This window comes from Schistocerca serialis, chromosome 1 (assembly GCF_023864345.2).
Source record: "Schistocerca serialis cubense isolate TAMUIC-IGC-003099 chromosome 1, iqSchSeri2.2, whole genome shotgun sequence".
NCBI lineage: Eukaryota > Metazoa > Arthropoda > Insecta > Orthoptera > Acrididae > Schistocerca > Schistocerca serialis.
In genome coordinates this window covers 1,182,358,392-1,182,380,469 of record NC_064638.1, presented here as the reverse complement: position 1 = coordinate 1,182,380,469, position 22,078 = coordinate 1,182,358,392, and the positions used below count along the sequence as shown (strand labels likewise).

The 22,078-nt window shown below is 47.0% G+C and overlaps 1 protein-coding gene across 1 annotated transcript in view; it reads left to right on the top strand.

Moving 5' to 3' along the window:
* Positions 1-22,078, top strand: part of LOC126456492 (RNA-binding protein Musashi homolog Rbp6) — a 1,339,111-nt gene that overhangs the window by 983,593 nt on the left and 333,440 nt on the right. The window lies entirely within an intron of this gene.

Below are 22,078 nucleotides of genomic sequence, written 5' to 3'. Positions count from 1 at the left end.
ACGGGTGATTTCTTCAGTTGATTTCATGCGATTTTTTACTACCATCCTGATCACAATAATCACTGTCATTCTGTGAAATGTCTGTTTCGCTAATACTAGATTGCTTTTAGACCTAATTTGCTGTGATCTGGCCCTTGTCTCTTCCATTCGACTGCCTTATGTGAGAATTTCAGCTAATTTTCAACGCTCTTCGTCAGACGTCGTTTCAGAGATCTGTATGGGATGCCATATTTTTGGGAAGCTCTAAAACAGTTCATTACATGCTCCACAGCCATCTGAAGGTGTTCTTCAGACCACTGATCCTTATTTGATGTTCTTACGTGCGTTCAAGGCATTTGTTATGAAAATAAAGTCTACATAATTTAGAGATAAAAATTCATCTTACCCCAACAAAACAGTGGCATATCTCTCTAGGAACGGGTTGAGATGCCAGAACAAATGTCCATCGCGTGGAAACTGCGGTTGACAACATACACTAAAAAGTAGCCGCTATGTTCAACATCTCTAACATTTGCCTCATCTGCTTTATTCATACGCTAGCAAGCACTTGAAAATATTGTAAGCTTATTTGTCCGTCGCTGACATAAAAGACCGCAAACCTTCTTTCCTTCCCGTCTGGGCAAGCTGTGCAGTGACTAGAGTAATGTAAAGCTTACTGGGACAGGGTAAATGAAGTCGATAATTCGATTAAAATACTGGCATATAATTCGATATCCCCCACAACTGACAAAATTTACAAAAAAATGTGAATTTCTTTCTCCACCCACACACTGCTGAGAATGGCACATTAACAATTTGCAATTACGCGCCCCTATTACCGGCAGCTGCGTTGATGAATACTCGGCACCTCGCAAGGATAACTACCAGATCATGAAAATTAGGTAAGTTGTTGGAAGTGGTTAAGCGTTGGTGAAAATCTCGCTTTTGAACACACAAAGAGCTCTAACCGCAGAACTCTGCACGGAACACACGTTCGTGCAGTGCTGCGATACAGAACGTATATCTCCCTTCGAAGACGATGGCCAAGACGCCGTTTCCAAGTCCGTACCGCTCGATGGCTGAAGGCGAAGTCCACTCCTTCCACAACGGGTAGCATTCATCTCACGCCAGGTGAGGAGAACCCTACGTCATAATGACGTAACGCTACGACATCGTGACGTAAATAACCTAAATCGACTAAATGAGTACGTATATCGATCTTTGCAGTTGTACCGATAACGTCAAAGCTAAATGTAAATACATGTGTACAAACGAAGTGGCAGGAGTTGTGTGATATGCTCATCCCAGCTGAATGAATTGTTAAATGTAATCCCAACAATTTGCGATGTTATTGTGTATTTCATGAACATAATTAATGTCTGAGCGAAGGAGCCATAACGAAATAAATAAAAAAGCTTGTCATTCTTTTTAAATCCGATGAATCGTGCATATATCGTGTGGACAGAAAAGTGAAGTAATTAATTGTTAAGCTGCAATCCAAAGAATGTGGGATGTTATTGCGCGTTTCGTGAACGTAACGAATATCTGAGTGAAGGAATCATAACCATAACAAAAGTTAAGAAAGTGTCTAGTCATGTTTTCAATCCGATTAATATTGAATAAATCACGTGGATAAAAACGTGAAATAGGAAGAAATTAAAGTGTTTCGTATTTTTATAAAATACAATGAATTGTACATAAACCATGTGGGCAGAAACGTTAAACTGAGAAATTGAAGTGGCTCTGAAGATAATTCCGAATGTTGCTAGAAACATTAAACCATCTAGTTACATTTAATTTTGCCTTCGTGTTGTAAATCAACTAAGAAAGATAGTGAAATCTTTCAGACAATCTTCATGGATCTGCTCGAAAGTTCTCTCATCTCCGTTAGAGCCCATGTTCAGAACGACGTGCACGCTAGCAACACCGGACAATAGGACAATGAAAGCACATAAAAAAATAACAATGCAGATTCAAGACGCACACAACAGTCGATATATACAGAATGCACACAACAGTCGATAGGACAACTCGTGAAACTCATGATGACGCGTGCCTACGTCACTATGACGTAGGGCTCTCCTCACTTAGCGTGACATGAATGCTACCCTTCCACAACTCTCCCGTCTCCCAAGCGTACGAAAACACGGCGGAAGAATACTCAGTTTCGGTCAATGTCGAACGCTCTATCATCGCCGAAATCCCTCCAACGGCATTTCTGAGGTCTAGCCAATGATGGAGTAGGTCATATCGCCCCTAGGCAAAGGAAATTTCCATCTTCGCCACGTGTTGCCGGGCTATCCCCAAAAGCGCCGTATTGTCCCGCGTTTCTGGTGACCGCTACCTGCCGCCCACGGCGGCCCGGCGAGCTACGGCCAGCTGCAGACTTTATGTTCCACAATTCTCAACTTCAGACACTTTTCACCAACGCTTTCAATTACTGGCTCAATCATGCAGACATGCAGGGAATACTGCTCGAGAGTGCCTCATATTATCATAATTCAATAAAGTCATGATTTGATGCCCTTGCTAAACCCTTTACTGATAATGCTGATGTTAGTAAGCTAACGTGTAAGTGCCAATGTCCTGGCTCTGTACAATACCTGTGCGCCATTAAAAAGCTGTCAGCTTTAGCTCTTGCCTTGTATTTGTTAGTTTAAAAAAAAATGGCTCTGAGCACTATGGGACTTAACTCCTGAGGTCATCAGTCCCCTAGAACTGAGAACTACTTAAACCTAACTAACCTAAGGACATCACACACATCCATGGCCGAGGCAGGATTCGAACCTGCGACCGTAGCAGTCGCGCGGTTCCGGACTGCGCGCCTAGAACCGCTAGACCACCGCGGCCGGCTGTTAGTTTAAAAGTGAAGAAACAATAAACACAGTACATTTCTAGCTGCCTTCCCGTCACACTACAGTTAGCGAGTTCCCTACCGATGGTGTTGTCATCTGTCACCACCTGTCGGAAACGACAGCTTAAGGCACCTCTCCCCGATGGGGGTCTCCCCCCGAATCACTCTAGCGTAGGTTAGTAACTATTGATCAGAAGGTCTATCCATGCTGACATCGCCAATCTGTTCCAAATATGGGTTATTATCTTTGTGTCTTTGCGCATTCCTGTTATGACAGCATTCCGGTTCGATGTTCCGCGGTACGGTACCATTAGGGAATTGTTAGCGCAGGATGGAGAAGCGTCTTCGTGCTTCGGGGCTAGAGTCCGTGCCCAGTAAGACAGTAGGGACCTCCGAGCGTCGATACGCGGTGCAAGAAACAGACATCGCATATCAGCGCTGGCAGCGAACCAACTGGCGGCTAGAATCCGCGCGATTAGGGTCAGAAATGCCGCTCGCACAAAAGAAGGCGACCCCGCGGCGGGAGGTTTTGGGGGGGGGGGGGGGGGTGACAAATCGACACCGTCTCTCGCAGAAGAAATCAGGAAACATATTACGTACGTGCCCCGAAAGACAGGCAGTTCCTGTGCCATTATTTACACTGGGGCACAATTCATCCAAGCGCGTTTCCGGTGTCTCTGCATTCACTATCACTTCTCTCTCTATAAATCTTGGCTGCGTGTGCGTGTTTTTGTTTCACTGTCTGTGTAGTGTACAGAATCAGCCGCTGTGAGATATTAGGTCTAAAATAAAGAGACTTATACAACATACATATCTTACTGTGACGGCCACATTTTAATTTTTTACAGAAAAATGAATGTTGAGGATAGTTAGAAAAGAACAGAGGATATTAATTTAGGAGTTCGATAAGGCTGCAGCCTTTTGCAACCGGTCTTTTAATATATAGTCTGACGAAATGGTACAGCAATGAAAAATCAAACCGTAGAATTAAACATACGATTTTAACCAGTAAAATTACACTCCTGGAAATTGAAATAAGAACACCGTGAATTCATTGTCCCAGGAAGGGGAAACTTTATTGACACATTCCTGGGGTCAGATACATCACATGATCACACTGACAGAACCACAGGCACATAGACACAGGCAACAGAGCATGCACAATGTCGGCACTAGTACAGTGTATATCCACCTTTCGCAGCAATGCAGGCTGCTATTCTCCCATGGAGACGATCGTAGAGATGCTGGATGTAGTCCTGTGGAACGGCTTGCCATGCCATTTCCATCTGGCGCCTCAGTTGGACCAGCGTTCGTGCTGGACGTGCAGACCGCGTGAGACGACGCTTCATCCAGTCCCAAACATGCTCAATGGGGGACAGATCCGGAGATCTTGCTGGCCAGGGTAGTTGACTTACACCTTCTAGAGCACGTTGGGTGGCACGGGATACATGCGGACGTGCATTGTCCTGTTGGAACAGCAAGTTCCCTTGCCGGTCTAGGAATGGTAGAACGATGGGTTCGATGACGGTTTGGATGTACCGTGCACCATTCAGTGTCCCCTCGACGATCACCAGTGGTGTACGGCCAGTGTAGGAGATCGCTCCCCACACCATGATGCCGGGTGTTGGCCCTGTGTGCCTCGGTCGTATGCAGTCCTGATTGTGGCGCTCACCTGCACGGCGCCAAACACGCATACGACCATCATTGGCACCAAGGCAGAAGCGACTCTCATCGCTGAAGACGACACGTCTCCATTCGTCCCTCCATTCACGCCTGTTGCGACACCACTGGAGGCGGGCTGCACGATGTTGGGGCGTGAGCGGAAGACGGCCTAACGGTGTGCGGGACCGTAGCCCAGCTTCATGGAGACGGTTGCGAATGGTGCTCGCCGATACCCCAGGAGCAACAGTGTCCCTAATTTGCTGGGAAGTGGCGGTGCGGTCCCCTACGGCACTGCGTAGGATCCTACGGTCTTGGCGTGCATCCGTGCGTCGCTGCGGTCCGGTCCCAGGTCGACGGGCACGTGCACCTTCCGCCGACCACTGGCGACAACATCGATGTACTGTGGAGACCTCACGCCCCACGTGTTGAGCAATTCGGCGGTACGTCCACCCGGCCTCTCGCATGCCCACTATACGCCCTCGCTCAAAGTCCGTCAACTGCACATACGGTTCACGTCTACGCTGTCCCGGCATGCTACCAGTGTTAAAGACTGCGATGGAGCTCCGTATGCCACGGCAAACTGGCTGACACTGACGGCGGCGGTGCACAAATGCTGCGCAGCTAGCGCCATTCGACGGCCAACACCGCGGTTCCTGGTGTGTCCGCTGTGCCGTGCGTGTGATCATTGCTTGTACAGCCCTCTCGCAGTGTCCGGAGCAAGTATGGTGGGTCTGACACACCGGTGTCAATGTGTTCTTTTTTCCATTTCCAGGAGTGTATATAATGACGCTACTATTTTGAGATGATCAGGTTTTGATCACTAACAGTAAAGACTGACTATACGAAATGAGCACATATATGACATACCAGTATTAGCAAAAAAAAAAAAAATTAAAAAAAATGGTCATGTCCTGCAGAAACTGTCATCACTTCTCTCTCTAAACTGGTCGTAGGTTGTGCTCCAAAAATGAACAGCATAGAGAAAGAAGTGATGACACTTTCTGCAGGACGTGACCATCATTTTGCAGGACAATGCTCAAGCACGTACAGTGCAAGCTGTTACTGATATGTTTGACTGATGGGCTGCTGAGTGCTATACCACCTACTAAACTCCCTTGATTTAAGCCCTCTTGAGCTCAGCTCGATTTCTAAACTGAAGGAAACACTTCACGACATTCACTTCAGAACTGCCACAAATTCGTCGGGCAGCAGACAGCGCCGCTCGAACTGTCAATACAACTGGCACAGCTAAGAGTATCCTACGACTTCCAAATCGCTGGCAACGGGTTATACACAATGCTGGTGACTACTTTGAAGGTCATTTAAACTTTGAAATACGTATCTATTTTGTACGTGCTGTTAATGTTTGTGTGAAATCTTATGGGACTTAACTGCTAAGGTCATCAGTCCCTAAGCTTACACACTACTTAACCTAAATTATCCTAAGGACAAACACACACCCATGCCAGAGGGAGGACTCGAACCTCCGCCGGGACCAGCAGCACAGTCTATGACTGCAGCGCCCTAGACCGCTCGGCTAATCCCGCGCGGCAAGCTGCAAATAAATAGTTCCCACAATTAAGGTTCCAAGTCTGGTATGACGATCTGATTTTTGGAAGAAACGAACAGCACACTGCGCGGTGTTGCCAACATAGCTTAAATTTTACTAAGAGGTTCTTTCAACATAACGCTTTTGCTTTATCTATGAAGAGGACGACTGCATAAAAGGGCGAAACATCGGTATGTCGGTATGTTGGTTGGTTAGAGTGTTTCCTAATGACGCGGTCTAATACCCAAAATTATTTTATTCTAAGAGCAGTTACTTTTTAACGAGTCACATGGCCCCAAAATTCTCGGAAAATATCGCTGAAAAAACTCGGTCATTTTGTCGGTGACATTCACTTCACCCTGTAGATCAGGGCTTAGCAGCTGGCCGGTTTTGAGCTCGAGTACTCGCGTCTGGTCAGGCACGTGCTCGCGAGCAGGTGCAAGGTGGAGGAGTAGGGAGGGAGGGGAGGGAAGGGAAATGCGCGCGCACGTTTGAATGTGATCTCGCGTTCTTAGCAGATTTAACTAGCCATCTGAATGCTTTGAACATTTTACTACAAGGTAAAGATCCGCTAATTACTCATTTCATAGATCAAATACGAGCTTTTAAAATGAAATTGACACTTTGGGTGAGTCAGCTGGAAACAGGAAACCTAGCTCATTTTCCTAAATTATCATCCATGCAAGATGTTCACAATGACTGTGAACGTTATTCACATAGTTTAGTTGATCAGTGCTTTCAATATCTGACAGCACTAGACAGTGATTCTGATCTGATATTCAGCGAATATTTAAGAGATTCGTCCTGAGCTGCAGCAAGAAATTATTGGCCTGCACTGTGACAGAGAATACAGACACAAATTTCAGAACAAGAAAAACGTTTTGGAATTCAACAGACACTTCCCTCAGGATAGATTTCCTCGTTTGCACAAACTGGTGGCTACAATAATATCAATGTTCGGTTCCACGTATGTTTGTGAACAACTGTTCTCTGCAATGAAATGTAACAAGACGCGCCTGAGAAACGCATTGTCTGATCCAAATTTAAACTGCACACTGCGCCTAAAATGGACAAGAACAATTACTCCGAACATAGACGCAATTGTAAAGGCAAAAAGTACAAGATAACCGAGAATCCCACACATCAGTGACACCTTTTATTGTGTAACAGTTCACAAATTAATGCGAATGTAGAGGCATACACTAAGCTAATAAAATTATGTGGCATGTATACATTCTCCTTTATTTGTTTCATTTGTCGCAGTAATAATTCGTGAGTGATATCCCTGCAGGTGGCCGCGGATTTACGTTGACTGGCGGCAGCTGTTGTGTGCCCCACGTGACTTTCCCCACTCTCCGCTCTGGTCGGGTAGTGGGGGTAGCGTGCTCGCGCTGCTCCGTTCTCGCGCCTTGCTGCTCACAGCTTGCTCCGCGAGCACGTATGTTGTAAAGCCCTGCTGTAGATGTAGATGTGTCACGGACAAACTGCAGCCGTCGGCCTTTCTGAACGTTGCTGACAAAACGAAGTGCCCGACGAAAGAACTCAATCTGAGGAGCGCACCTCGGCAAGCTTTCTGTTGTGGAATACTGTCGCCCTGGGGACGGAAACGTGCGCGTAAAAATAAGAGCGGCGAGGAGCGAGGGTGGAAGAAGTCCGCCGCATGAGGGCCGCCTCATTTGGATCGGCGGGGCGTGCCGCGGGCAGCGCCTAATCTCATCAGATAGCGGCCCGCCGCCATTACGGGCGTGACTGCGCACGAGGCCCGCCGGGGCCCTCCAGGCGCAGTCCACGACGCGTCATTAGGGACGGCGGACGGCAGAGTGCGTGCCGGGCCGGCGCGGCCAACGTGACCTGCTCTCCGCCTTTCGCTCGTCCTTCTTCCTCGCCACTTCCCCATTAGCTGTGTTGCCAGTCGTCTTTATTCGTTACTGACAAGGGGAAAGCCACAGACAGGGCCAATCGATTTGGTTCATATTTGGCAGGTCACTTGTCTACAACCTAAAATGAAATATACACTACTGGCGATTAAAACTGTTACACCACGAAGACGACGAGCAACAGACGCGAAATTTAACCGACAGGAAGAAGATGCTGAGATATGCAAATGATTAGCTTTTCAGAGCATTCACACAAGGTTGGCGCCGGTGGCGACACCTACAACGTGCTGGCATGAGGAAAGTTTCCAACCGATTTCTCATACACAAACAGCAGTCGACTGGCGTTGCCTGGTGAAAAGTTGTTGTGATGCCTCGTGTAAGGAGGAGAAATGCGTACCATCACAATTCCGACTTTCATAAAGGTCGGATTGTAGCCTATCGCGATTGCGGTTTATGGTATCGCGACATTGCTGCTCGCGTTAGTCGAGATCCAATGACTGTTAGCAGAATATGGGATCGATTGAATCAGGGGGGTAATACGGAACGCCGTGCTGAATCCCGACGGCCTCGTATCACTAGCAGTGGAGATGACAGGCATCTTATCCGCATGGCTCTAACGGATCGTGCAGCCACGTCTTGATCCATCAGTCAACAGATGGGGGCGTTTGCAAGACAACAAACATATGCACGAACAGTTCGACGACGTTTGCAACAGTATGGACCATCAGCTCGGAGACCATGGCTGCGGTTACACTTGACGCTGCATCACAGACAGTAGCGCATGCGGTGGTGTACTCAACGACGAACCTGTGTGCACGAATGGTAAAACGTCATTTTTTCGGATGAATCCAGGTTCTGTTTACTGCATCATGATGGTCGCATCCGTGTTTCGCGACATTGCGGTGAACGCGCATTGGAAGCGTGTATTCGTCATCACCACACTGGCGTATCCCCCCGTTGTGACTGTATGGGGTGCCATTGGTTACACGTCCCGGTCACCTCTTGTTCGCACTGACGGCGCTTTGAACAGTGGACGTTACATTTCAGATGTGTTACGACCCGTGGCTCTACCCTTTATTCGATCCCTGTAAAAACCTACATTTCAACAGGATAATGCACGACCGCATGTTGCAGGTCCTGTACGGGACTTTCTGGATACAGAAAATGTTCGACTGCTGCTCTGGCCAGCACATTCTCCAGATTTCTCACCAACTGAAAACGTCTGGTCAATGGTGGCCGAACAACTGGCTCGTCACAATACGCCAGTCACTACTCTTGATGAACTGTGTTATCGTGTTGAAGCTGCATGGGCAGCTGTACCTGTACATGCCATCCAAGCTCTGTTTGACTCAATGCCCAGGCGTATCAAGGCCGTTATTACGGCCAGAGTTGGGTGTTCTGGGTACTGATTTCTCACGATGTATGCACTCAAATTGCGTGAAAATGTAATCACTTGTCAGTTCTAGTATAAAATGTTTGTGCAATGAATACCCGTTTATCATCTGCATTTCTTCTTGGTGTAGCAATTTTAATGGCCAGTAGTGTATATGAAGATGGTATCAGTTCTCTCGGACATGTCCGAAAGAACAGATACAATCGGTGACCATGCAGCTCGTTAGAATGAAATTGCTATGAAATGAATACCCTTAGCTGCATACAGGTGTTGATATGAGTCAATGGGGACAGTTGAAAATTTGTGCCTCGACCGGCACTCGAACCCGGGATCTCCTGCTTACAAGGCAGACGCTCTATCCATCCGAACCACCGAGGACACAGAGGATAGTGCGACTGCAGGAACGTATCTCTGGCACGCCTCCCGTGAGACCTACATTCGCAACGTATTGTTTCGCACTATATTCATTGTGCCCCTGGCCATTATACCCATTACTCGCTGCTTTACTGCTGATTCCCGTAAGAGTTCGGGCACTGTTTGTGCATCCGCACAGAAGAAGATGGTCAAATGGCCGGTGAGTATATAAAAAAGTGCCCGAACTCTTATGGGAATCGGCAGTCGGCCGGAGTGGCCGAGCGGTTCTGGGCGCTACAGTCTGGAACCACGCGACCGCTACGGTCGCAGGTTCGAATCCTGAACCGGGCATGGGTGTGAGTGATGTTCTTATGTTAGTTAGTAGTTCTAAGTTCTAGGGGACTGATGACCTCAGGAGTTAAGTCCCATAGTGCTCAAAGCCATTTGAACCATTTGAATCTGCAGTAAAGCCGCGAGCCATGAGTATAATGGGCACGGGCACTATGAATATGGTGGGGGACAATACGTTGCGAATGTGGTCTCACGGTAGGCGTGCCAGAGATGAGTTCCTGCAGTCGCGTTATTCTCTGTGTCCTCGGTGCCTCAGAGCAGCCTGCCGGCACGGTAGCTCAGCGTGTTCGGTCAGAGGGTTTAGCTACCCTCTGTAATAAAAAAAAATTGAGTGAAAGGTAGCCGGCACGGTAGTTCAGCGTGTTCGGTCAGAGGGCTGTTCGCCATCTGTAGTAAAAAAAACTGAGTAAAGGAATCAACGATCAACTTGAACGGATGTCTTGTGACGTCCGCCCAGTCCAAACGCAACGACCTATATCGAAAAAAAAAGGAAAAAAGAAAAAGATGGATAGAGCGTCTGCAAAGTAAGCAGGAGATCCCGTGTTCGAGTCCCGGTCGGGGCACACATTTTCAACTGTCCCCGTTGACTTATATCAACGCCTGTATGCAGCTAAGGGTATTCATTTCATAGTAAAATGAAAGATTCTGGGGCATTTTGGCTCAACATCAACCCGTTTCTGTGAAAACCGACCCCTGAAGTACGTGACGCGCAATCGACTCAAAATTGACTGGATCGAAAGATAACTGAAAACCGATCGTTTTTCTGTCATCATACCTGGGGTCCACAAACGTATACTTTCCTAGAAATCGAGGAGAGAACCTGTTACGACTGTCGCATAAGCTGTGTTGACAGAAGTCAGGGGATACCCCCTAATATCGTATCGGACCTCCTTCTGCCTGGCATATTTCTGCAACTCGACGTGGTATGGACTCAACAAGTCGTTAGACGTTCCCTGCAGAAACATTGACCCATTCTGCCTCTATAGTCGTCCATAACTGCGAAAATGTTGTTAGCGCAGGATTTTATGAACGAACAATCACCTCGATTATGCTCCATAAATGTTCGATGGCATTCTTGTCGGACGATCTGGGTGGCCAGATCATTCGCTCCAACTGTCCAGAATGTTCTTCAAACCAATCGCAAACAATTGTCGCCGGTGACATGGACTTGTGATCCATAAAAATTCCATCTTTGGTTGGTAACGTGAAATCCATGAATGATCTCAAAGTAGCCGCAATAGCCATTTCTAGCCAATGTTCGATTCATTTGAACCAGAGGACCCAGTCCATTTCATGTAAACACAGCCCAGCCACCGCCAGCTTGCACAGTGCCTTGTTGACAATTTGGGTCCATGGCTTCGCGGGATCTGCGCCACACTGAAACCCTACCATCCATCAGCTCTTACCAACTGAAATCGGGACTCATCTGACCAGAGCACGGTTCTCCAGTTTTCTAGGGTCCAACTGATATGGTTACGAGCTCAGGAGAGGTGCTGCAGGCGATGTCGTGCTGTTACCAAAGGCTCTCGAGTCGGTCACCTGCTTCCATAGCCTATTCATGCCAAATATCGCCGCTTGTCCTAACGTATACGTTCGTCGCCTGCCGCTATGGTGGAGCGGTTCTAGGCGATTGAGTCCGGAACCACGCGGCTCCTACGGTCACAGGTTCAAATCCTGCCACGGGCATGGATGTGTGTGATGTTCTTAGATTTGTTAGGTTTCAGTAGTTCTGAGTCTAGGGGACTGATGACCTCAGATGTTAAGTCCCACAGTGCTTAGAACCAATTCCTTATCAAACAGTTGTCTGCTAAGTTCTCTCGACAACATCTAGAAGCCTGTCATAGGAAAAATGTGATACCAAAATGCGTACCCCACAGACATGTGAATACTAGAGTATCAGTTTGCTACTGTTCGGGTAACGTGTTCATGTTGTGATATATTCAGTGTTTGTGTATAATGAAATATGTCCACCTCCATAGCTGAGTGATCAGCGCCGGTAACAGCCACGCATAGGACCCAGGTTCGATTCCCGGAAATACCAGGTTGTTTTCAGATAGGGAAACTCGGTGGGGAAACGACGAGGAACTCTGAATAATAACCGTGACTAAACAACAAAGCAGGATTGGAAATTACTGTCGAATCCTATGAGGCACTAACACATCGATTATGTTGTGTGGTCTCGCATGTATCCTGTGCAGCTAAGTGCCACAAGAAACTGAGCCCCCTCCCGGGGCGAGAGCAAAGTAGGTCCAGAGCCTGAGGCAGACTAATATCGGAATCGGTATCTTCAGCAGCGCCTGCGGCGCCGCTTACATAGGCTCGCATTACGCGCCTCCCACGCCATCACGCGGTCCTCCTGACTTCTGCTCCTTCCAGAAGCTTCTGTGCTGCTGGTCACGTAGCCTGCACAATCCTTACAAAAACTCAAAATGGTTCAAATGGCTCTGAGCACTATGGGACTTAACTCTTGTGGTCATCAGTCCCCTAGAACTTAGAACTACTTAAACCTAACTAACCTAAGGACATCACACACAGCCATGCCCGAAGCAGGATTCGAACCTGCGACCGTAGCGGTCACGCGGTTCCATACTGAAGCGCCTTTAACCGCACGGCCACACCGGCCGGCACAAAAACTCAGTTCCTACTGCTTCCTAGCGTCCCTGCTGACGTTAGGTTACTCCTTTATCGGCACACCTAGCAACACACTCTCAGTACTTCCCGCTGCTTATTCCGGATACATACGCGACATTGGAACGGGGTGCTCTTACCCTATTGAAGCCAACTGAGGAGCTACTGGACCGAGTAGTAGAGTCACCAGCTCACGAAAACCTGCAACAACGGCCGGCAGAGCGGCATGCTGACTCCACGCCCCTCCATGCTGCGATCAGCGATGCCATTGGTATAGGATGACATGACGGTCGGTCGGTACCGCGGACAAAGTTTACGTTTAAATTGAAATATTATATTATTAATTTCGCTGAGCATATCTAACCTGCGGCATCCTTGCTGTGTTCGATGTGCGAACTATCTGTAGCTCTTTTTAGGGAGAAAAGAAGTCGATAACATCCCAAAAAAAGATCTACGCAATCAGGCTCAATTGGCGCGTTTGTCTGTGTTTTGAATCAGTTATCGGCCACTGCGCGTCGCGCGGGAGGCCACTGAGAATCCGACTTGCCCGAATTACCGGCCGCCGATGTCGATGCGCCGTACCAGGAGGTGGAGGGAAGGGGGAGAGATCGCGGTAGTGGCGCGCGCCGTCAATGACATTCGATTAGCGGCATTGGCGGGCGCGATCGCGGCCGGCCAGAAACGCCACAGGCCGCCTCGTGCCTTTCAGGAGAGCCGGCGAGGCTTAATTGGGTTATTCGGCGGCTGCGGCCGGTCGATGCCGGCCAACAGCCATCGGCTCCCCAGGTGAGGGCTCCAGCAGCTGACGTGTCATCAGGTCGTCTCTACTACACAGGAGTCAATAACTTTATTTTGCAGCTAGTGCTTGTGCACATCGATTACGCTTAGGTACGCGTAGAACCATTGTGAGGCGTGGCCAGAGGAGTGTTGTACTTAGAATCTCGGGTGCTTTCGATAGGACCTCGATTCATGATCTACATCTACATCTACATCCATACTCCGCAAGCCACCTGACGGTGTGTGGCGGAGGGTACCTTGAGTACCTCTATCGGTTCTCCCTTCTATTCCAGTCTCGTATTGTTCGTGGAAAGAAGGATTGTCGGTATGCTTCTGTGTGGGCTCTAATCTCTCTGATTTTATCCTCATGGTATCTTCGCGAGATATACGTAGGAGGGAGCAATATACTGCTTGACTCCTCGGTGAAGGTATGTTCTCGAAACTTCAACAAAAGCCCGTACCGAGCTACTGAGAGTCTCTCCTGCAGAGACTTCCACTGGAGTCTATCTATCATCTCCGTAACGCTCTCGCGATTAATGAACGATCCTGTAACGAAGAGCGCTGCTCTCCGTTGGATCTTCTCTATCTCTTCTATCAAACCTATCTGGTACGGATCCCACACTGCTGAGCAGTATTCAAGCAGTGGGCGAACAAGCGTACTGTAACCTACTTCCTTTGTTTTCGGATTGCATTTCCTTAGGATTCTTCCAATGAATCTCAGTCTGGCATTTGCTTTACCGACGATTAACTTTATATGATCATTCCATTTTAAATCACTCCTAATGCGTACTCCCAGATAATTTATGGAATTAACTGCTTTCAGTTTCTGATCTGCTATTTTGTAGCTAAATGATAAGGGATCTATCTTTCTATGTATTCACAGCACATTACACTTGTCTACATTGAGATTCAACTGCCATTCCCTGCACCATGCGTCAATTCGCTGCAGATCCTCCTGCATTTCAGTACAATTTTCCATTGTTACAACCTCTTGATATACCACAGCATCATCCGCAAAAAGCCTCAGTGAACTTCCGATGTCATTCACAAGGTCATTTATGTATGGGACACAACTGATGATGTTGATGTTTGGTTTGTGGGGCGCTCAACTGCTTGGTTATCAGCGCCCGTACAAATTCCCAACCTTTGCTCAGTCCAGTCTGCCACGTTCATCAATGAGGATGAAAGGATGAGGAGAACACAAACACCCAGTCATCTCGAGGCAGGTGAAGATCCCTGACCCCGCTGGTAATCGAAACCGGGACCCTGGACCTCGATTCAGGCACTGTGCGTGGTACTGGGAGTTTTCCCTTTAGACATTACAATTCGCCACAGAGCAGCTGCATACTGGCTGAAGAGGGGAAGACGCGACAAAATAACAGCAATATCTGGACAAGACATAACCGACAAACGAAAATGAAACAATTGGGGCAGACAGAATGGGACACAGCTGATAAGGGAAGACGAGTCTACTCTTACTTCCCCAGTATACGAGAGCGGATGAATCTGAAGTACATAAATCCAACACGCGGCATGCTGCACCTTCTCACGGGCTACGGCCCGTATCCTGTGCAACTCTACAGGTTTGGCCTGAAACACACACTTGTGCCTGTGGTGAGAGTGGTACACCTGGACACACAATGCTCATCTGCGACGCCACAGAACACATAAGACAGAGCTTAGGAAACCAGGACATATCACAGTTAATACGCTGACGAGGCGACTGAAATTCTATAACAAACATCGCAGACGAAGTATCGCGAGCACTGTATGCAGCATACAAACAGGAGAGACCATACGCTAGAATAAGACAGGCTCCACATCGGACAGATGTATCAATATCAGACTGTAACTCTCTGGTAGCTGTTTGTAATACCATTTCATAGCATGTAACGCTATCTGAAGATGTGACATTTCTTCTTCTTGCGTCAGGTGTGAATGGCTCGAAGTTTTACCGAACTCACACACAATCCAGCCGACTATGACGTTTTAAATCAACGCTCAATCTCCACTGTTACCTTAAGTTCGGAAACATAAATAATCAATACATTAAATTAAGTATTACCACTGTCAAGACAACATACGTAACAGATGTAACCATACACCCTCAAGCCAAATTGCCATCTCTTGTTTTTTCCATTAAATACACTTTAACTTTAATTTGAAATACATCCACAACCTATTATGTCTCTTATTTATTATCATTATCTAATTTAGCAACAAGTTTAAACAAAATTGTGCATATGCATTTGTACTTATTATAAATATTTTTATTTGTTATTTATTTAAATTACCTTTTTCTAAAATTTTCGACAAAAAGAAATGTACTGGTAATAAAACTGAATTTGTATGACATAACATTAAAATCGCATAGTGTACGACCTGCTATACAATAACAGGCAGCAGGTCTTTGCTTGAGAAATAAATAAATATAAATAAATAAATAAATTTTGTAGGGAGCAGTCCGTACGAGTCACGCGTTCGTTCAATTCTCCTTACATGCAAACTGAGTTAACAGGTTTCAGATTTCAATAAATTCTTTCGTATACTGCTAGAAATAAATGCAACAAAAATGGCTCTGAGCACTATGGTACTTAACTGCTGAGGTCATCAGTCCCCTAGAAGTTAGAACTACTTTAACCTAACTAACCTAAGGACATCACACACATCCACGCCTGAGGCAGGATTCGAACCTGCGACCGTAGCGGTCGCGTGGTTCCAGACTGAAGCACGTAGAACTGCTCGGCCACACCGACCGGCATAAATGCAACATCCGCAAGGAAAAGGTCATGTCATTGACAAGTGATGGAAAGTTAGGTCATCAGTGTAGGAGATTATGTTAACAAAGTCAGACACGTCACAGTAAAGAGGGCCGAAACAGTCGCATCAGCACACCGTGTTCCACTTCTGACGGCAACGTAGTCATGCATTCTCGCATGCAAACGATCTTAAAAGCTAAAATTCATGGTGAAATCTTCAGCTGTCATTTATTTTGGACAGTTCGCTACTAGTTTCGGTCAGTGACGATTATCAGGCTTAGCTGGCATTAACGGCAGGGAAGTTATACCATAATTTCAACAACAGTACTTTACTCTTTTAAGCCCACCGCAGTACGTAAAAAATTTCTCACAGTAATAAATGTGTACGATAATTTTCTTCAAGAAAAGTGTGTTACTAGCTGTCGATGTAGACTTGCTTCTTGACACAAATAATCGTACATAGTTATTATTGTGAGAAATTTTTTACAAACTATGGTGGGCTTAAAAGGCTAGACTCTTTCAGGTTACCGTGAACATAAACCGGATGTTTATTTCAGTATTCTCGGTGACCATTTCTTGTCATTTTCTACAAAGAAAATGGTTCAAATGGCTCTGAGCACTATGGGACTTAACTTCGGAGGTCATCAGTCCCCTAGAACTGAGAACTACTAAAACCTAACTAACCTAAGGACATCACACACATCCATGCCCGAGGTCGGATTCGAACCTGCGACCGTAGCAGCCGCGCGGTTCCGGACTGAGCGCCGTAACCGCGAGACCGCCGCTGCCGGCCATTTTCTACATTTGCGTGATGAGTTTGCTGTAGATACTTCCGTCTTCGAAGGTGACAACATCCGTGTTTATTGGGCAGCCCGTGTACGTTTCTGGTTTGACGAACATTGATGCTTCGACTCGCCTGATAAATCATCCGATTATACTTCCGCAGGAAATACCCTTCATTTATACTGCTTACTGTTTTTTCTTGACGATATGGTGGCAATAACTGTTCTTACTGGGCGAATCTAATTTTAAAAAAGTACTTGCCGCGAGCTGTAATTGCGAACGGGTTCAGCCAATCGAATGTCGCGCAGTTCGGCGTGAATAGTTCGCCGGGGAATAAAGGGCGAGGAAAACCATTTAGGGCGATGAGGCTTTGTCCGAGCACTCAATTTACAAATTGACCTATTGTGATAAGAGTGATCCACTGATGGCTTAAGAGGCGGCGCACAATGGAGATGAACCTAAAACGCAATTGTTTTGGCGACTGCGCCGCGCACGCGCGCGCGCCTGAATAGGGCGCGGCTATATTATCACTTTGCGTATGAAAACCGGTCCCGGCACGGAGCCGCGGGCTGCTCGCCATTACCGGCGAGGTGCGCAGCTGCAGCCGCGCCGGCGAACAGTTCCATTATGCAAAGCACCGCCCGTCGAGCCCCGCCTCGTCCATTGTTTCCGGAGCCGGGACTAGGGTAGCTGGAGCTGGAAAGCTCTGGGCTAATCTCCCGTAAAGGGCCCCGCGTCTGATTCTCAGCTGACAACTTTGCCAATATGGGCGCTCTTACCGTCCTAGGGCGGGGAGAAAATTTCTCGCCCAGAGCAAACATGGCGTTGCTATAATTGAAATTTTGGTGTGCTGCGTATGTATGGTTCTCTGCACACAAATGAAGAACGTCATTTTCTTCCAGAAATCTACATCTACGCCCACATCAACGTGCGTACTCCCAAAATCATTGTGAAGTGTATGGCGGAGGGTACTTCTCACTGCATCATGTACTGGGGTTTCTTCCCTTTTCATAGACAGCGGAAGAAAGACCCCTTAAGAACATATGTTCCCGATAGAACAGATACCATTTATGACCGTCCAGCTTCTCTAAAATGAAACGATAATTGAATCGACACCATAGCTGCAAACAGGCGTTGATGTACATCATCTGAGACATGTTGAAAATGTGTGCCCCGATCGATTACACGAACCCAGGATCTCCTGCTTACATGGCAGACGCTCTATCCATCTGAACCACCGAGGGCACAGAGGACAACGCGACTGCAGGGAGTTATCCCCTGTAAACCCCCATTGAGACCCACATTCCCAACATGTCCACACCACTGTATTCGTAGTGCGCCTAATAGATGTCTGCCCATCACACTCATTATTCGTGGCAGATTAATCTACCAAGTCCGGTACGAGTTGCGGCATAGCGAGTGCGTTCGCACAAGAAGGTCAATGGCAGGGTAGCCATATTTTAACTATATATGAAGGTAGTATCTGTTCCCGAAAGAACAGATACCATTGATGGCTGGCTGGTTCAAATGGCTCTGAGCACTATGCGACTTAACTTCTGAGGTCATCAGTCGCCTAGAACTTAGAACTAATTAAACCTAACTAACCTAAGGACATCACACACATCCATGCCCGAGGCAGGATTCGAACCTGCGACCGTAGCAGCAGCGCGGTTCCGGACTGAAGCGCCTAGAACCGCACGGCCACACCTACCATTGATGACCGTGCAGCTTCTCTAGAATGAAGTAATTGAATTGACACCCTAGCTGCAAACAGGCGTTGATATACATCGTAGGGGACATGTTGAAAATGTGTGCCCTCGGTGGCTCAGATGGATAGAGCGTCTTCCATGTAAGCAGGAGATCCCGGGTTCGAGTCCGGTCGGTGCACACATTTTCACCATGTCCCCAATGATGTATATCAACATCTGTTTGCAGCTAGGGTGTCGATTCAATTATCATTTCACCCCTTAAGTATGTGTGTGTCCGCTACTGTAAGTACACTGGTGTGCAAAACTTAAGTACAAGAGTAGCTTCCTATTGATTTTGCACTGCCAAGTAACAGAATACTATGAAAATTGGACCATACATAGGAAGAACTGCAACAGTAAAGTACAGAACGTAACTCAAACAAATGCATAATGCGACGAATAGATATAACACTTTTATTCAAAGACAGCCGGCCGTGGTGGCCGAGCGATTCAAGGCGCTACAGTCTGGAACCGCGCGACCGCTACGGTTGCAAGTTCGAATCCTGCCTCGGGCATGGATGTGTGTGATGTCCTTAGGTTAGTTAGGTTTAAGTAGTTCTAAGTCTAGGGGACTGATGACCTCAGATGTTAAGTTCCATAGTGCTTAGATCCATTTGAACCATTTTTAACCCCGCCTTGACCCCATGCTGGCCACAAGGTCAGTAAGAAATTCTTGTGGTAGAGAGTCCCATTCCTCCCTAACCGCGGTTGAGAACTTCTGGATGGCAGTTGTTGCGTGTGAACGTTCTGCATTGAGTCTCTCCAACTCTTGCGACATGTCTTCGAAGGGGTTTAAGTCAGGGGACTGGTAAAGCCAGTCCATTCACCGAATATCCTCTCATTCCAAGAGACCTTCCACCTGCGCTGTTCAACGGGGTCGCGTATTTTCATCCATGAAATTAAAGTTAGAGCCGGATGCGCCTCTGAAAAGCAGCGCATGGGGAAGGAATACGGTGTATCAATAACGTTGACCGGTCAAGATATCGTGTAACTTGGAGATCAGTAGGTAAAACCACTAAGCCTGTTCACAGCAAAACACCTGTACCACCAAAAAGATAATGTTCGACTATACTCGTATTTCCATTACGTGTTCTCACCTCTCGTCGTATGAGGGTACTTCAAGAATCTCAACTCAGACTCACCCCGCTCTTACCCGAGAAGAGCACGCGACCATCCCTCGTTGATCCAATTTCTGTACTCTTGGCACCATCGCAAACGGTGCCGCTGACCTGCGTGTGTCACCGGAATACAATGTACTGGTCGTCGGGCAAAGAGGTCACCCTCACGCAGTCACTTTGCCGCTGTGTAGAGTGAGACTGCGTGCCTTTCAGTCCAGTTAAATGTGGTTGCAACTGTTTCCCCGTGCATAACGTAGTAGTCGTCTGCCGGAGTAGCTCGCCGTGGTCGACCACCAACTCACCTTCAGGTAGCAGTGTCTGTGGTTCGGAACGCTGCCCATGCACATGAAACAATGCTGTCAGTAATACAGAACTCCTGGCCTACACTCGTCACATTTCGCCCTCCTTCCAGTTCCCCGATGATTTTTCCCCGTGTTACGTCATCCAGATGTTGTCCCTGAGCCTTGTTGTAATGAAGAGCACCACCACAGTGAGTCTTATCTGCTTGCTGAGTGACGCACTGTGTCGTCTCCCGTTTCTTCAACTGCCTCGTGTTGCGTGGGATAGCCCCATTTGGCTCTATAGTCACACTGGCTCACGCCATGTGAGGCCCAGCTTTCGGTGCACAACTGGGAGACCTCTGGCGACATGCTACCGCGCTTTCGTCCATCCAGCAAGTTTTTAATATGTTACGTTACTTTAGCCATACATGGCTACACTCCATACTAATACCTTCAGGAAAGACTTCCTAACACTTAAATCTATTGTCGATGTTAACAAATTTCTCTTCAGCATTACCATTCTACATTTCGGCCATTATCAGTAATTTTTCTACCTGAATAACGAAACTCATATACTTATTGAAGTGCCTAGTTTCGCAATCTAATTCCTTCAGAATCACGTGATTTAATTCCTTAATTTAATTATTTTCACCGCGCGGGATTAGCCGAGCGGCTGGTTCCGGCGGAGGTTCGAGTCCCCCCTCCGGCATGGGTGTGTGTGTTTGTCCGTAGGGTAATTTAGGTTATGTAGTGTGTAAGCTTAGGGACTGATGATCTTAGCAGTTAAGTCCCATAAGATGTCACACACATTTGAACATTTTTTTAAAAATTATTTTCCTTGTTTCGCTTTTGTTGATGTTCATCTTACATCCCCTTCCAAGACACTGTCCTTTCCTTCCAGCCGCTCTTCAAAGTTCCTTTCTGTCTCTGGCAGAATTACAATGTCATCGGCAAACATCGAAACTGTTGTTTTTTCTTCCTGAACTTTAATTCCTTCTCTAAATTTTCCTTTGGTATCCTTTAATGTTTGCTCATTGAACAGATTGGAAAACGTCGAGGATATACTACAACCCTGTCTCACTCCCTTCTCAACCACTGCTTCCCTTTGATGTCCCTCGACTCTTACAAATGCTTACTGCTTTCGGTACATGTTGTTAACAGCCTTTCGCTCCCTGTACTTTGCCACTGCTACCTTCTGAATTACAAAGAGAGTACTCCAGTCACTATTGTCTAAAGCTTTCTTTAAGTTTGCAAATGCTATAAACGTAGGCTCGCCTTTTCTTAAACTACCTTCTAAGATAAGTCTTAAGGTCGGTAGTGCCTCGCAGAATAACACGAAATGTAACACATTATCGTTTATGTCTCACTTTTTTCCATTTGGCCGTCAGTCCTATCTGGTACGGATCAATCATGTGTGGTATCAAGCAGAATAACACAATTTGTAAATCCCTTTAAATACATAAAGGCTCATCGGGACCGACCGACCGCCGTGTCGTCCTCTGACAGTGGCGTCATTGGACGCGGTGTGGAGCGGCACGTGGTCAGCGTACCGCCCTCTCGGCTGTCATCAGTTTCGTGATTTTGGAGCTCCTCAGTCACCACCACGAGGGCGAGCTCACTCCGTTCCAGTCCTCCCTCCAAGGGAACAGCCTTGGAAATACCGGGAATCGAACCCGGCTCCCCCGCACGGTTATCATCCGCGCTGACCAGTCAGCCAGAAAGGGAGCCTTGAAATACACGTGTCACCAAAAAGTTATCAAGTGTGCTGGCTTTAAGATGACAGAAACTGTTCCAGTACAATATACTTCTTATTACACTTATTCCCAATCTAATATTATTATTTATTTGGTTACGTTTATATGAAATAAATATTATACAAAGAAAAGGGTAGAAATAAATTTATGGACATGCAAAATATATCTAATTCATGTTAAATCGGCGCGTAAATTTTTCCCAGAATATTAC